The sequence below is a fragment of the Schistocerca serialis genome, chromosome 1, assembly GCF_023864345.2.
Source record: "Schistocerca serialis cubense isolate TAMUIC-IGC-003099 chromosome 1, iqSchSeri2.2, whole genome shotgun sequence".
Classification (NCBI taxonomy): Eukaryota; Metazoa; Arthropoda; class Insecta; order Orthoptera; family Acrididae; genus Schistocerca; species Schistocerca serialis.
Window position 1 is genome coordinate 1,031,390,406 of NC_064638.1, and position 17,439 is coordinate 1,031,407,844.

Genomic DNA, 17,439 nt, shown 5'->3' on the forward strand with positions numbered 1-17,439 from the left:
TCATGGGAGTGAAACTTTTTGTCCCATAGTCAGTAACGTCACAGGTCCTACTAAACATCATATTCAGTTACGCACTTGCGAACTTTATATAGTTCAGAGCTGAAACGGCCAGGAACTTGGGAAGCGTAACGCTAGGTTATTTGTGATAAGGGTGGTAGGACTGACATTTTTCATCCTGTATTTAATTTTTTAAACTCAAAACCTCCAGATGCAAAGTCACGTTGGAACACCCCACGTCCTTGCAGTGAGGTGTACGCCAGATGTAGGAAACCGCACGGCGCCGGCACCAACGACGGCGCGCAACCCTTAACTGCTGAGAATACAGGATGAACAACGATAAACAGTAGCACTCTTACTCTCAAACAGAGATCTGAGTAAGAAACTCGATTTCACGTTGAGAAACAACACCACTGGCAGACGGCGCTTACAACCACACCAAAAAATTCAATTGAGCATTGTTCTAAGTGCACAGTGGTCCCAAAACTACGATTTACAATCAAGAACTTACTCAAGATTTTTCTACACTGTGCCGTCGCCTGAAAAAAAATTTGTCAAAGATTTGTCACATGAACAAAGTTTAGGAACGAAAGGAAGAGAGAAATTGTGTGTTTATCTAAAAACACCGGTTACCCACAGTTGTAAATAAATGTGAAACACAGAAAGAGAACTCTGTAATTTGATGTGTACTGAAAAGTAATGCAAACATATACACTACTGGCCATTAAAATTGCTACACTACGAACATGACGTGCTACAGACGCGAAATTTAACCGAAAGGAAGAAGATGTGATATGCTAATGATTAGCTTTTCAGAGCATTCACCCAAGGTTGGCGCCAGTGGCGACACCCACAAAGTGCTAACATGAGGAAAGTTTGCAACCGATTTCTCATATACAAACAGCAGTTGACCGGTGTTGCCTGGTGAAACGTTGTTGTGATGCCTCGTGTAAGGAGGAGAAATGCGTACCATCACGTTTCCGACTTTAATAAAGGTCGGATTGTAGCCTTTCGCGATTGCGGTGTATCGTATCGCGACATTGCTGTTCGTGTTTATCGAGATCCAATGACTGTTAGCAGAATGTGGAATCGCTGTGTTCAGGAGGGTAATACTGAACGCCGTGCTGGATCCCAACGGCCTCATATCACTAGCACTCGAGATGACAGGCATCTTATACGCATGTCTGTAACGGATCGTGCAGCCACGTCTCGATCCCTGAGTCAACAGATGGGGACGTTTGCAAGACAACAATCATCTGCACGAACAATTCGACGACGTTTGCAGCAGCATGGACTATCAGCCCGGAGACCATGGCTGCGGTTACGTTTGACGCTGCATCACAGGTAGGAGCGCCTGCGATGGTGTACTCAGCGACAAACGTAGGTGCACGAATGGCAAAACGTAATTTTTTCGGATGAATCCAGGTTCTGTTTACAGCATCATGACGGTGGCATCCGTGTTTGGCGACATCGCGGTGAATACACATTGGAAGCGTGTATTCGTCATCGACATCCTGGCGTATCACCCGGCGTGATGGAATGGGGTGCCGTTGGTTACACGTCTCTGTCACCTCTTGTTCGCATTGACGGCACTTTGAACAGTGGACGTTACATTTCAGATGTGTTACGACCCGTGGCTCTACCCTTCATCGATCCCTGCGAAACCCTACATTTCAGCAGGATAATGCACGACCGCTTGTTGCAGCTCCTGTATGGGCCTTTCTGGATACAGAAAATGTTCGACTGCTGCCCTGGCCAGCACATTCTCCAGATCTCTCACCAACTGAAAACTTCTGGTAAATGGTGGCCGAGCAACTGGCTCGTCACAATACGCCAGTCACTACTCTTGATGAACTGTGGTATCGTGTTGAAGCTGCATGGGCAGCTATACCTGTACACGCTATCCAAGCTCTGTTTGATTCAATGCCCAGGTGTATCAAGGCCGTTATTACGACCAGAGGTGGTTGTTCTGGGTACTGATTTCTCAGGATCTAAGCACCCAAATTGAGTGAAAATATAATCATATGTCAGTTCTAGTATAATATATTTGTCCAGTGTATACCCGTTTATCATCTGCATCTCTTAGCCGGCCGGGGTGGCCGAGCGGTTCTAGACGCTACAGTCTGGAACCGCGCGACTGCTACGATCGCAGGTACGATTTGATTGCACATGACCGAACTCACGACGTGAATGTTGCAACCACAATAACCGAAATCGAACACAGGATTTCAATCATATTTTGCGCATCTCAGATCTCAATGTACAACGCCAGTACAAAGCATCGGGATATACCTTTCGAGGGCTAAACCTCCACGCGTTTCGCACGAATGGCAAACTTAAGTATCCCATTAGGAATGGTACGTCACTCTGGAAACCTTTACAAGCGATCAAAACGATTTCACTAGACATTGTTCCAAAACCCACCGCCAACACACTCTCACTGGTGCAAAACTTTATACCGATACAAAATTATGAACTATTTCTACATGCAGTTCGCACAGCAAACACGTATTCCTAATGACTAATCACGAATACTGTACTGAACCATTCCCAATTGAACCAAGGCATTTCAGAACAGGTGGTTCACGTCCGATTAGGAACCAAACGCAAGCTATATTCACCGCAAACCACAGAGATGTCAGCTTGTTTATCCCTACAAGAAACAACTCTTACTATAGATAGCAAGAGGTACGAATTCAGTCAGGATCAAAAAATAGGACAAAATACTTTAAGCACTTTAGCTAGACGGAAGAATACGCTAAGTGATCAAAAGTATCCGGACACCTAGATGAAAATGACTTACAAGTTCGTGGCGCCCTCCATCGGTAATGCTGGAATTCAATACGCTATTGGCCCACCCTTAGCCCTGATGACAGCTTCCACTCTCGCAGGCATACGTTCGGTAAGATGCTGGGAGGTTTCTTGGAGAATGGCAGCCCATTTTTCACGGACTGCTGCATCGAGGAGAGGTATCGATGTCGACGTTCCAAAACACCCCAAAGGTGTTCTGTAGGTTTCAGGTCAGGACTCTGCCCAGGCCAGTCCATTACAGGGATGTTACTGTCGTCTAACCATCCGCCACAGGCTGTGCATTATGAACAGGTGCTCGATCGTATTGAAAGATGCAATCACCGTTCCGAAATTTCTCTTCAACAGTGAGAAGCAAGAATGTGCTTAAAACATCAATGTAGGCATGTGATATGATAGTTCCACGTAAAACAAAGACTGCAAGCCCCCTCCATGAAAAACACGGCCACGCCATAACATCACCGCCTCCGAATTTTACTGTTGGCGCTACACACGCTTGTAGATGACGCTCACCGGGCATTCGCCACATCCACACCCTGCCATCGGATCGTCACATTGTGTACCGTGATTAGTCACTCTACACAACGTTTTTCCACTGTTCAATCGCCCAATGTTTAAGCTCCTTACACCAAGTGAAGCGTCATTTTGGCATTTACCGGCGTGATGTGTGGCTTATGAGCAGCCGCTCGACCATGAAATCCAAGTTTTCTCACTTCCCGCCTAACTTTCGTAGTAGTTGCAGTGGCTCCTGATACAATTTGGAATTCCTGTGTGATGGTGTGGATAGATGTCTGCTTATTACACATTACGACCCACTTCAACTGTTGGCGGTCTCTATCAGTCAACAGACGAGGTCGACCTGTACGGTTTTGTGCTGTACGTGTCCCTTCAAGTTTCCACTTCACTATTACGTAGGAAACAGTGGACCTGTGGATGTTAAGTAGTGTGGAAATCTGGCGTACAGACGTATTACACAAGTGATACCGAATCACTTGACCACGTTCTAAATTCGTGAGTTCCGCAGAGGGCCCCATTCTGTTCTCTCACGATGTCTAATGACTACTGATGCCGCTGATATGGAGTACCTGGTGGTAGGTGGCAGCACAAAGCACCTAATTTGAAAAATCACGTAGTGTATTATAAGTGCACCAAGTCCACTGTACTGTCCATTACAGCATGACGCCCAGCCTGTCATAACCACCTCTAAATACATTACTTCTCGCCTCGGCAATACAACGAGGGAAAGCTATCACCACAACCGCCCTTGTCAATGTCACTCGAGAGAACATCGGCTCTCTGGCCGCTGCACGCCTCAGGTCGCGAAACAGCCACCAGAGAGCGCCACTTTGACAGCAGCGCCATACGCGACAGGTGGTTGTATTCCATGAACACCAGTGGGCAGAATCACACGCCACAAGTACTTATTGCCCATAAAAGGAAGCCGCCTGGTAGAATTTTGCACAGAGCACAACGTAATCATAGCGAACACTTGGTTCAAGAATCATAAAAGAAGGTTGTATACATGGAAGAAGCCTAGAGATACTGATAGGATTCAGATAGATTATATAATGGTAAGCCAGAGATTTAGGAACCAGGTTTTAAATTGTAAGACATTTCCAGGGGCAGATGTGGACTCTGACCACAATCTATTGGTTATGAACTGTAGATAAAAACTGAAGAAACTGCAAAAAGGTGGGAATTTAAGGAGATGGGACCTGGATAAACTGAAAGAACCAGAGGTTGTGCAGAGTTTCAAGGAGAGCGTAAGGGAACAATTGACAGGAATGGGGAAAGAAATACAGTAGAAGAAGAATGGGTAGCTTTGAGGGATGAAGTAGTGAAGGCAGCAGAGGATAATGTAGGTAAAAATACGAGGGCTGCTAGAAATCCTTGGGTAACAGAAGAAATATTGAACTTAACTGATGAAAGGAGAAAATATAAAAACGCAGTAAATGAAACAGGCAAAAAGGATTACAAACGTCTCAGAAATGAGATCGACAGGAAGTGCAAAATGGCTAAGCAGGGATGGCTACAGGACAACTGTAAGGATGTAGAGGCTTATCTCACTAGGGGTAAGATAGATACTGCCTACAGGAAAATTAAAGAGACCTTTGGAGAAAAGAGAACCACTTGTATGAATATCAAGAGCTCAGATGGAAACCCAGTTCTAAGCAAAGAATGGAAAGCAAAAAGGTGGAAAGAGTATATTGATGGTCTATACAAGGGGGTTGTAATTGAGGACAATATTATGTAAATGGAAGAGGATGTAGATGAAGATGAAATGTGAGATATGATACTGCGTGAAGAGTTTGACAGAGCACTGAAAGACCTGAGTCGAAACAAGGCCCCGGGAGTAGACAACATTCCATTAGAACTACTGACAGCCTTGGGAGAGCCAGTCCTGACAAAACTCTACCATCTGGTGAGCAAGATATATGAGACAGGCGAAATACCCTCAGACTTCAAGAAGAATATAATAATTCTACTCTCAAAGAAAGCAGGTGTTGACAGATGTGAAAATTACTGAACTATCAGTTTAATAAGTCACGGCTGCAAAATGCTAACGCGAATTCTTTATAGACGAATGGAAAAACTAGTAGAAGCCGACCTCGGGGAAGATCAGTTTGGATTCCGTAGAAATATTGGAACACGTGAGGCAATACTGACCTTACGACTTATCTTAGAAGATAGATTCAGGAAAGGCAAACCTACGTTTCTAGCATTTGTAGACTTAGAGAACGCTTTTGACAATGTTGTCTGGAATACTCTCTTTCAAATTCTGAAGGTGGCAGGGGTAAAATACAGGGAGCGAAAGGCTATTTACAATTTATACAGAAACCAGATGGCAGTTATAAGAGTCGAGGGGCACGAAAGGGAAGCAGTGGTTGGGGAGGGAGTGAGACAGGGTTGTAGCCTCTCCCCGATGTTGTTCAATCTGTATATTGAGCAAGCAGTGAAGGAAACAAGAGAAAAATTCAGAGTAGGAATTAAAATCCATGGAGAAGAAATAAAAACTTTGAGGTTTGCCGATGACATTGTAATTCTGTCAGAGACAGGAAACGACTTGGAAGAGCAGTTGAACGGAATGGAGAGTGTCTTGAAAGGAGGATATAAGATGAACATCAACAAAAGCAAAACGAGGATAATGGAATGTAGTCGAATTAAGTCGGGTGATGCTGAGGGAATTAGATTAGGAAATTAGACACTTAAAGTAGTAAAGGAGTTTTGCTATTTGGGGAGTAAAATAACTGATTATGGTCGAAGTAGAGAGGATATAAAATGTAGACTGGCAATGGCAAGGAAAGCATTTCTGAAGAAGAGAAATTTGTTAACATCGAGTATAGATTTAAGTATCAGGAAGTCGTTTCTGAAAGTATTTGTATGGAGTGTAGCCATGTATGGAAGTGAAACATGGACGATGAATAGTGTGGACAAGAAGAGAATAGAAGCTTTCGAAATGTTTTGCTACAGAAGAATGCTGAAGATTAGATGGGTAGATCACATAACTAATGAAGAGGTATTGAATAGGATTGGGGAGAAGAGGAGCTTTTGGTACAACTTGACTAGAAGAAGGGATCGGTTGGTAGGACATGTTCTGAGGCATCAAGGGATCACCAATTTAGTATTGGAGGGCAGCGTGGAGGGTAAAAATCGTAGAGGGAGACCAAGAGATGAATACACTAAGCAGATTCAGAAGGATGTAGGTTGCAGTAGTTACTGGGAGATGAAGAAGCTTGCACAGGATAGAGTTGCATGGAGAGCTGCATCAAACCAGTCTCAGGACTGAAGACCACAACAATGTGCAAACTGAAGGTGGAGGGTGATGTCAGCTGCATCGTGACATTACACGAAATCAGCAGCGACGAGTGAAAATGTGTGCCGGACAGGAATTCTAAACCGGGATATCCTACTTACTAGGTAGGTGCGTTCACCACTGTGCCACCCGGGACACGGTGTTACCGCAACTCTGCGGACATTCTCGTCACGTCTAGAGGCCGACCCACAGTCCCACCGAGCTCCATCTATTCGCAGTCCTTGTCCATTTCCTCTATGCTTGCTACTCTGAGAATCCCGCAGGAGGTCAGACGTATTTGTGCAACGACTTTAAGAAGATGGATCCATTGCCCATCGGGGCGAATCAACTGCCGTTCGCAGTACCAGCACAGCATTGCCGTCTGGTGCGTATTTAGGGCCCTTAAATAGATTGGAGGATGCCAGTGTACTGCAGGTTACCCTTAGACATCTTAAAGGGAAAAATGTCAGTTATTCAGTACCCAGTGTATCAGACAAGATTCTTTTGAGACTGAACTGATTCATATCAGAGTTTGAAGCATTGCGTTATCTCCTTCGGAAGCTGCTCACGAAAAGAAAGGAATAATTCGACATCGAGCAATTGTACAGGGAATTTGTGGAAGCATACGGACGTGTGTACTTTGACGCAAATCTTCCGTCTCCTAAGTTATTTGTTCGCACTCGATTCATATAAAAGGATGAAGAAACTACCGATTAATATTGAGCGAATTAAACTGGCCGTAGGCTAAGAACAAATTATGAAAGCGAATCGACGGGTTAGGCTACTACAAAAACAACAGGCTTCAACATTTACCTACTGATATGTTATCGATTACTGGCCATAATGATGCCTGCCACTGTCACTAAAATTAGGAAATTCACTGTGAATGAGGTGGAACAAATGTGTGTTGAACAGAAAGTAAACTGAAGAACGAGATCAGATACTAGAGGATGCAGTATAGGAATTGGACTCTGTTGTTTTAAATCTAGAGGACCAGCCGAGTACATTCGAGAAACCAGCAGATGTTGCTAACAATATATAAGAGGCGTCCAAAAAACATAGGGTGACTCCGATGCGGGTATATAAGCACCGACATGTAAGCAAGGAATTAGTGTGTCCCACGTGCGTGTGGTAAATACGGAAACGTGAACTATGGCAACATTGTTACCAAGTGCGTCCAAATAGGGTCAACGTTCTGTTATTCTTTCCTTGTGTGCCGAAGGACGAACACCGACAGACATCCACCAGGAATGAAAGATATGTAAGGGGGAAAACCACCGTTGTGGAATGGTGCGCCAAGGGATGCTATTACTTCATGATAACGCACATTCCAATGTTGGAAATGTAGTGACGCAGAAGCTACCTCAACTCATTTGTGATACACTCGAGAGCACCCGCCCTGTAGTCCTGATCCCTCTTCATCCTATTATCATGCCTTCGGTCCCTTAAAAAAGGCCTCAAAGGGTCGACGGTTCCTGCTTAACAAAGATGTGCAGCAGCGAGTCACGGTCTTCTTCACGCAGCAGGACACGGTATTTTACAAAACGGGTATCTTCCACTTAGCGTGTCGGTGAGATAATTGCTTCAATGCTCACGGCGACTTTGGCTGACTGGCATACCGATTCCAGACTTTACGGCCTTAGAACGGAAACTTTTCGATCGACCGTTGAAGATGTCACTTTAGCAAACCGGATGGCAGCAGATAAGAATAATAGATGGCAAGTGTTGCAACATCCAACTTCAAATGACCATAACGCAGTTGTCGTCGAAGGGGAAAGTGGCGACAATAGAGGGTGACAAGCAGAGGTAAGCATGATTGTGGAAGGTATCATAAAAAGAATCCGGGATTCCTCAATACCCTATACTGCAGAATTTACAACGGAATCACTTGCGGTACGTGTAGACGTGGTATGCAGCTACTAGCTGAACTCTTGCAAAGAGCACAGGATGTTTATATCCCTAACAAAAAGCTAAATAGTCAGGCTACAATCCCGTAAAGCCCAGAACTTCCCATCTTGAGGCGAAGGGGGAAATCAGGAAGAAGAGCTTATGAATGCGCTTTAGGCCTATCAGAGCACACTGCAGGAAGTGAATACAGTGCAATTTAGATGTGCAGCGAAAATTGCTTCAGGAAACTAAAGGCATACACTGGGACATATAGGGAAGACGGTATAATTTGTTGCTACTGTCATGTCCATTCATGCTCATAAATGAAGAATAATGCTGATACATGGTGAAACAACGCTCTGGTGGGCGGTTTGCGGGTTTAAATCACCTCGAGGTACGACCGTGCGGTGCATCTGACCTGCAGTCGTCGCACGGTGGCGATGGCAGCAGTCCACACACGAAGAGGTGTCTTGGTGCAGCGAGTAAGTGTACAGACGTTTTCAGACGTGCTAATGGTGACTGTGTGTTGAAAATGGCTCAAAGAACACATATTGATGACGTTATGAGGGGTAGAATGCTAGGGCGACTGGAGGCTGGTCAAACACAACAGGTCGTAGCACAGGCCCTCTGTGTGCCACAAAATGTGATCTCAAGATTATGGCAACGATTCCAGCAGACAGGAAACGTGTCCAGGCGCTACAGTACGGGACATCTACAGTGTACAACACCACAAGAAGACCGATATCTAACCATCAGTGCCCGCAGACGGCCACAGAGTACTGCAGGTAGCCTTGCATGGGACCTTACTGCAGCCACTGGAACAGTTGTCTCCAGACACACAGTCTACAGACGACTGAACAGACATGGTTTATTCGCCCAGAGACCCGCAAGGTGCATTCCACTGTACCCTGGTCACAGGAGAGCCCGTGAACTGGTGTCAAGAACACAGTACATGGTAATTGGAACAGTGGTCCCAGGTTATGTTCACGGACGAGTCCAGGTATAGTCTGTACAGTGATTCTCGCCGGGTTTTCATCTGGTGTGGACCAGGAACCAGATACCAACCCGTTAATGTCCTTGAAAGGGACATGTATGGAGGTCATGGTTTGATGGTGTGGCGTGGGATTATGATTGGTGCACGTACATCACTGCACGTCTTTGACAGTGGAACTGTAACAGGTCAGGTGTATCGGGACGTCATTTTACACCAGTATGTCCATCTTTTCAGGGGTGCAGTGGGTCCCACCTTCCTCCTGATGGATGATGACGCACGGCCGCGCCTGTCTGCCATCGTGGAGGAATACCGTGGAACAGAAGATATCGGGCGAATGAAGTGGCCTGCCTGTTCTCCAGACGTAAACCCCATCGAACACGTCTGGGATGCTCTCGGTCGACGAATCGCTGCACGTCTTCAAACCCCTAGGACACTTCAGGAGCCCCAACAGGCACTGGTGCAGGAATTGGAGGCTATACCCCAGCAGCTGCTCGACCACCTGATCCAGTGTATGGCAACCCGTTGTGCAGCCTGTGTAAGTGTGCATGGTGGTCATATCCCATACTGATGTCGGGGTACATGCGCAGGAAACAGTGGCGGTTTGTAGCTCATGTGTTTCGGGACGATTTTCTCAACTTATCACCAATACCGTGGACTTACAAATCTGTGTCGTGTGTGTTCCCTATGTGCCTATGCTACTAGCGACAGTTTTCTGTAGTGCCACGTTGTGTGGCGCCACATTCTGCAATTATCCTTAATTTATGAGTAGATAACAAATACGTCCCCCCATGAACCATGGACCTTGCCGTTGGTGGGGAGGCTTGCGTGCCTCAGCGATACAGATAGCCGTACCGTAGGTGCAACCACAACGGAGGGGTATCTGTTGAGAGGCCAGACAAACATGTGGTTCCTGAAGAGGGGCAGCAGCCTTTTCAGTAGTTGCAAGGGCAACAGTCTGGATGATTGACTGATCTGGCCTTGTAACAATAACCAAAACAGCCTTGCTGTGCTGGTACTGCGAACGGCTGAAAGCAAGGGGAAACTACAGCCGTAATTTTTCCCGAGGGCATGCAGCTTTACTGTATGATTACATGATGATGGCGTCCTCTTGGGTAAAATATTCCGGAGGTAAAATAGTCCCCCATTCGGATCTCCGGGCGGGGACTACTCAAGAGGATGTCGTTATCAGGAGAAAGAAAACTGGTGTTCTACGGATCGGAGCGTGGAATGTCAGATCCCTTAATCGGGCAGGTAGGTTAGAAAATTTAAAAAGGGAAATGGATAGGTTGAAGTTAGATATAGTGGGAATTAGTGAAGTTCGGTGGCAGGAGGAACAAGACCTCTGGTCAGGTGACTACAGGGTTATAAACACAAAATCAAATAGGGGTAATGCAGGAGTAGGTTTAATAATGAATAGGAAAATAGGAATGCGTGTAAGCTACTACAAACAGCATAGTGAACGCATTATTGTGGCCAAGATAGATACGAAGCCCACGCCTACTACAGTAGTACAAGTTTATATGCCAACTAGCTCTGCAGATGACGAAGAAATTGAAGAAATGTATGGTGAAATAAAAGAAATTATTCAGATTGTGAAGGGAGACGAAAATTTAATAGTCATGGGTGACTGGAATTCGAGTGTAGGAAAAGGGAGAGAAGGAAACATAGTAGGTGAATATGGATTGGGGGACAGAAATGAAAGAGGAAGCCGCCTGGTCGAATTTTGCACAGAGCACAACATAATCATAACTAACACTTGGTTTAAGAATCATGAAAGAAGGTTGTATACCTGGAAGAACCCTGGAGATACTAAAAGGTATCAGATAGATTATATAATGGTAAGACAGAGATTTAGGAACCAGGTTTTAAATTGTAAGACATTTCCAGGGGCAGATGTGGACTCTGACCACAATCTATTGGTTATGACCTGTAGATTAAAACTGAAGAAACTGCAAAAAGGTGGGAATTTAAGGAGATGGGACCTGGATAAACTAAAAGAACCAGAGGTTGTACAGAGATTCAGGGAGAGCATAAGGGAGCAATTGACAGGAATGGGGGAAATAAATACAGTAGAAGAAGAATGGGTAGCTTTGAGGGATGAAGTAGTGAAGGCAGCAGAGGATCAAGTAGGTAAAAAGACGAGGGCTAGTAGAAATCCTTGGGTAACAGAAGAAATATTGAATTTAATTGATGAAAGGAGAAAATATAAAAATGCAGTAAGCGAAACAGGCAAAAAGGAATACAAACGTCTCAAAAATGAGATTGACAGGAAGTGCAAAATGGCTAAGCAGGGATGGCTAGAGGACAAATGTAAGGATGTAGAGGCCTATCTCACTAGGGGTAAGATAGATACTGCCTACAGGAAAATTAAAGAGACCTTTGGAGATAAGAGAACGACTTGTATGAATATCAAGAGCTCAGATGGAAACCCAGTTCTAAGCAAAGAAGGGAAAGCAGAAAGGTGGAAGGAGTATATAGAGGGTCTATACAAGGGCGATGTACTTGAGGACAATATTATGGAAATGGAAGAGGATGTAGATGAAGATGAAATGGGAGATATGATACTGCGTGAAGAGTTTGACAGAGCACTGAAAGACCTGAGTCGAAACAAGGCCCCCGGAGTAGACAATATTCCATTGGAACTACTGACGGCCGTGGGAGAGCCAGTCCTGACAAAACTCTACCATCTGGTGAGCAAGATGTATGAAACAGGCGAAATACCCTCAGACTTCAAGAAGAATGTAATAATTCCAATCCCAAAGAAAGCAGGTGTTGACAGATGTGAAAATTACCGAACTATCAGCTTAATAAGTCACAGCTGCAAAATACTAACACGAATTCTTTACAGACGAATGGAAAAACTAGTAGAAGCCAACCTCGGGGAAGATCAGTTTGGATTCCGTAGAAACACTGGAACACGTGAGGCAATACTGACCTTACGACTTATCTTAGAAGAAAGATTAAGGAAAGGCAAACCTACGTTTCTAGCATTTGTAGACTTAGAGAAAGCTTTTGACAACGTTGACTGGAATACTCTCTTTCAAATTCTAAAGGTGGCAGGGGTAAAATACAGGGAACGAAAGGCTATTTACAATTTGTACAGAAACCAGATGGCAGTTATAAGAGTCGAGGGACATGAAAGGGAAGCAGTGGTTGGGAAGGGAGTAAGACAGGGTTGTAGCCTCTCCCCGATGTTGTTCAATCTGTATATTGAGCAAGCAGTAAAGGAAACAAAAGAAAAATTCGGAGTAGGTATTAAAATTCATGGAGAAGAAATAAAAACTTTGAGGTTCGCCGATGACATTGTAATTCTGTCAGAGACAGCAAAGGACTTGGAAGAGCAGTTGAATGGAATGGACAGTGTCTTGAAAGGAGGATATAAGATGAACATCAACAAAAGCAAAACAAGGATATTGGAATGTAGTCTAATTAAGTCAGGTGATGCTGAAGGAATTAGATTAGGAAATGAGGCACTTAAAGTAGTAAAGGAGTTTTGCTATTTGGGGAGCAAAATAACTGATGATGGTCGAAGTAGAGAGGATATAAAATGTAGGCTGGCAATGGCAAGGAAAGCGTTTCTGAAGAAGAGAAATTTGTTAACATCCAGTATTGATTTAAGTGTCAGGAAGTCATTTCTGAAAGTATTTGTATGGAGTGTAGCCATGTATGGAAGTGAAACATGGACGATAAATAGTTTGGACAAGAAGAGAATAGAAGCTTTCGAAATGTGGTGCTACAGAAGAATGCTGAAGATTAGATGGGTAGATCACATAACTAATGAGGAAGTATTGAATAGGATTGGGGAGAAGAGAAGTTTGTGGCACAACTTGACCAGAAGAAGGGATCGGTTGGTAGGACATGTTCTGTGGCATCAAGGGATCACCAATTTAGTATTGGAGGGCAGCATGGAGGGTAAAAATCGTAGAGGGAGACCAAGAGATGAATACACTAAGCAGATTCAGAAGGATGTAGGTTGCAGTAGGTACTGGGAGATGAAAAAGCTTGCACAGGATAGAGTAGCATGGAGAGCTGCATCAAACCAGTCTCAGGACTGAAGACCACAACAACAAACAACAACAAATACGTCAATTTGGAGAAGTGGGGCAGTAGTGATCGAAAAGAGAAAGGATAAAGAAACGATATCTCTACAGACCAATTTTCTTACTAAATCTCTTGGGGAAGGTCCAGAAGCGTCTCCTTTGTGATCTCTTGTAGGCGCACTGGGGGCTTTCGGGTCTGAACCGATTTTGCTTCAGAAAACAAGCACTTGAAGAGTATTTTTGAACCCTGGACACGTAGCCGAACTTTGGATGGACTGACGTAACGTGGGAGAGGGAAGCAGTAGTCATGCTGTGCGGTGCGTTGCTGCTGGACTGGGATGTTGCGCCACGGCCGAGGGCACGCCGTCCGCCGGCGGGTCAGGCGCCTGCGTCTCGCGTCTGCGTGGTGCGCAGTTTCCGAATCGCGTCGCCTCGCGACGCGCCGCATGGAGCGCAACTTGTAATGGGGCTTGGTTCCGGCGCTGTTGCATGCAGCGTCTGCACCCCCTGGCGCCCAAGCAGGGCAAAGCGACGCGCGCGCCCGGTACTCCGCAGTGCCAAATTTAGCCACCAGGCACTGATGGTTTCCCCTTTCTTGCAGAAAAGCAACGAGCCTCTCTGCTATGGAAATTACCAATTATTGTATTATGTACACCTCAGTCACCAGAAGCATTACTAATCTATCTGTAATAACAGTACAAAATGACTTTACTGCTGGCAAGCGAAAAGTACGCGCAACCAGAGACGGTTTGAAGTCGCGCGGTGCTCATAGCACTAATGAACTGTGGGCCGCCATTTCGCGGTACGTTTTCGCACACCGAGTAAAGTCGTGGGGTAGTGATATACACATATGTAGGTGACGGTAGCATCGCGTTCACAAGGTATAAAAGAGCAGTGCATAGGAGGAACTGTAATTTCTACTCAAGTGATTCATGTGAAAACGTTTCCGACGTGATTATGGCCGCACGACTGGAACTAACACACATTGAACACAGAATGGCAGTTGGAGCTGGACCCATGGGACATTTTATTTCGGAATCGTTAGGGAATTCAATATTCCGAATTCCGAAATTGACAGTGTTCTGAGTGACAATTCGCACTTTTTCACAAAAACAACTTTTATTTCTGTAAGTTTACAAGGTTGATGACTGAACAACAAAAGAAACGTAACAATAACGATGCCAGTAAAAGTGTCGCAATTGAGGCAAACAAAAGTTCACTTCTAACTTTCCACAAACGTTCGTCGTAACACACACACACTAGTAAAATTCCAATTCAGAGACGAAGACGTAATCTTCAGCGGTCTAAGTCCACGAGCTCGGCGTCCGGAGTGAGCTGAACTTCGGGGCTGGTTCTAGCCCCTAAATAGCTGTCTCCAGCCAGTGAGGTTTTGGCGTAATGATACTTCTTGCAGGCCGTTGCTTGAGCTCCCTCTGCAGGAAGTAGTGTTCGGAATGAGTATCCATTATCTTTTATGTAAATGGCCGGTGTTTACCATGGTGCTTTTGGTACGCCTTGGACATTGATAACCACATCCTCTGTGGTGTAGTATGGGTTGCCGGCCCTCAGGTGCTGCCCTGGCCCCGGCATAAAACACAGTGTCAAGAGTGTGCTGAGAATACCAAATTTCAGGCATTACCTCCCACCACGGACAAAGCAGTGGCCGACGGCCTTCACTTACAGACCGAGAGCAGCGGCATTTGCGTAGAGTTGCCAGTGGTAATACACAAGCAACACTGTGTAAAATAACCGCAGAAAACAGTGTGGGACGCACAATGAACGTATTCCTTAGGAAAGTGCGGCGAAATTTGGCGTTAATGGGCAGATAACCGACATGAGTGCCTTTACTAACAGCACGATATAGTCTGCAGCGCCTCTCCTGGCCACGTGACCATATCGATTGGACCCTAGACGATTGGGAAACCGTGGCCTGGTCGGGTGAGTCCCAATTTTAATTGGGACGAGCTGATGGTAGGGTTCGAGTGCACCGCAGATCTTACTGGTCTATGGACCCAAGTTATTAACAAGGCATTGTGCAAGCTGGAGGTGGATTCATAATGGTGTGGAATGTGTTTGCATGGAGTGGACTAGGTCATTAGGTTCAACTGACTAGAAATGTTTATGGTCGGCTACTTAGAGACCATTTGCTGCCAAACAACGATGGAATATTGGTAGATGACGATGCGGAATGCCGTCGGGCCACAATTGTTCGCTACTGGTTTGAAGAACATTCTGAATAATTCGAGCGAACAATTTGGCCACCCAACGAACATTTACGGGACGAAATCGAGAGGTCAGTTCGTGGACAAAATGCTGCGCTGCAACAGTTCAGTAATTTCGGCTGGCTATAAAGACAGCATTGCTCAGTATTTCTACAGATGACTCCCAACGACTTATTGAGTCCATTCCATGTCGAGCCGCTGCAGCCTCTTTCTTTCTCTCTCTCGCTCTCTCTCTCTCTTTTTCTTTTTTTCAAATCAGTCTTCTGACTGTTTTGACGCGCCCCGCCGCAAACTCGTCTCCTTCGACAACCTCTTCATCTCAGAGTAAAGCTTGCAACCTATTACCTGGATGTTTTCCAATCTCTGTTTTCCTCTACAGTATGCAGACACAATAGCGCCTTTCTTAACAATCATATACAACCGCTCACTTGACGCGAGGTCTCGTCCTAAAGAGTGGAAAGTAACACAGGTCACACCAATATTCAAGAAAGGAAATAGGAGTAACCCATTGAATTACAGACCCATATCACTGACCTCAATTTGCAGTAGAATTTTGGAGAGCTATGAATTATTTAGAACATTATGAATCACCTTGAAGAAAATGACTTATTGATACATAACCAACACAGATTCAGAAAATAGCTCCTCATTTCCATGAAGTAATGAGTCCTGTCGTCAAAGGATCTCAGATAGATTCCATATTCCTAGATTTCCAGAAGGCTTTCGATACCGTTCCTCACAAGCTACTATTAATCAAATTGCATGCATATGGAGTATCGTCTCAGTTGTGTGAGTGGATTCGTGATTACCTCTCAGAGGGCTCACAGTTCGTAGTGATAGACGATAAATCATAGAACAGAAGTGATATCTGGCGTACCGCAAGGTAGTGTCATAGGCCCTCTGCTTTTCCTGATTTACATAAACGATCTAGGTGATAATCAGAACAGCCCCCTTAGATTGTCTGCAGATGACGCGTAATTTACCGTCAAGTAAAATCATCAGAAGATCAATTCCCATTACAAAATGATTCAGAGAGAATTTCTGTATGGTGCTAAAAGTGGTAGGTGGCACTAAACAAAGAAAAGTGCGAGGTCATCCACATGGGTACTAAAAGAAAGCCGCGCGGGATTAGCCGAGTGGTCTGGGGCGCTGCAGTAATGGACTGTGCGGCTGGTCCCGGCGGAGGCTCGAGTCCTCCCTCGGGCATGGGTGTGTGTGTTTGTCCTTAGGATAATTTAGGTTAAGTAGTGTGTAAGCTTAGGGACTGATGACCTTAGCAGTTAAGTCCCATAAGATTTCACACACATTTGAACACATTTTTAACTAAAATAAATCCGATAAATTCTGGGTATACGATTAATCGCACAAATCTAAGGGCTGTCAATTCGACTAAATACCCAGGAATTACATTTACGAGCAACTTCAATTGGAAAGATCACATAGATAATATTGTGGGGAAGGCGAAACAAGGACTGCTCTTTGTTGGCAGAACACTTAGAAGATACGACAAACCCACTAAAGAGACAGCCTACATTACACTTATCCGTCCTCTGCTGGAATATTACTGCGTGGTGTGGGATCCTTACAAGGTAGGATTGACGGAGGACATCGAAAAAGTGCAAAGAAGGGCAGCTCGTTTCGTGTTATCGCGCAGTAGGGGTGAGAGTGTCACTGATATGATAACGCGAGTTGGGGTGG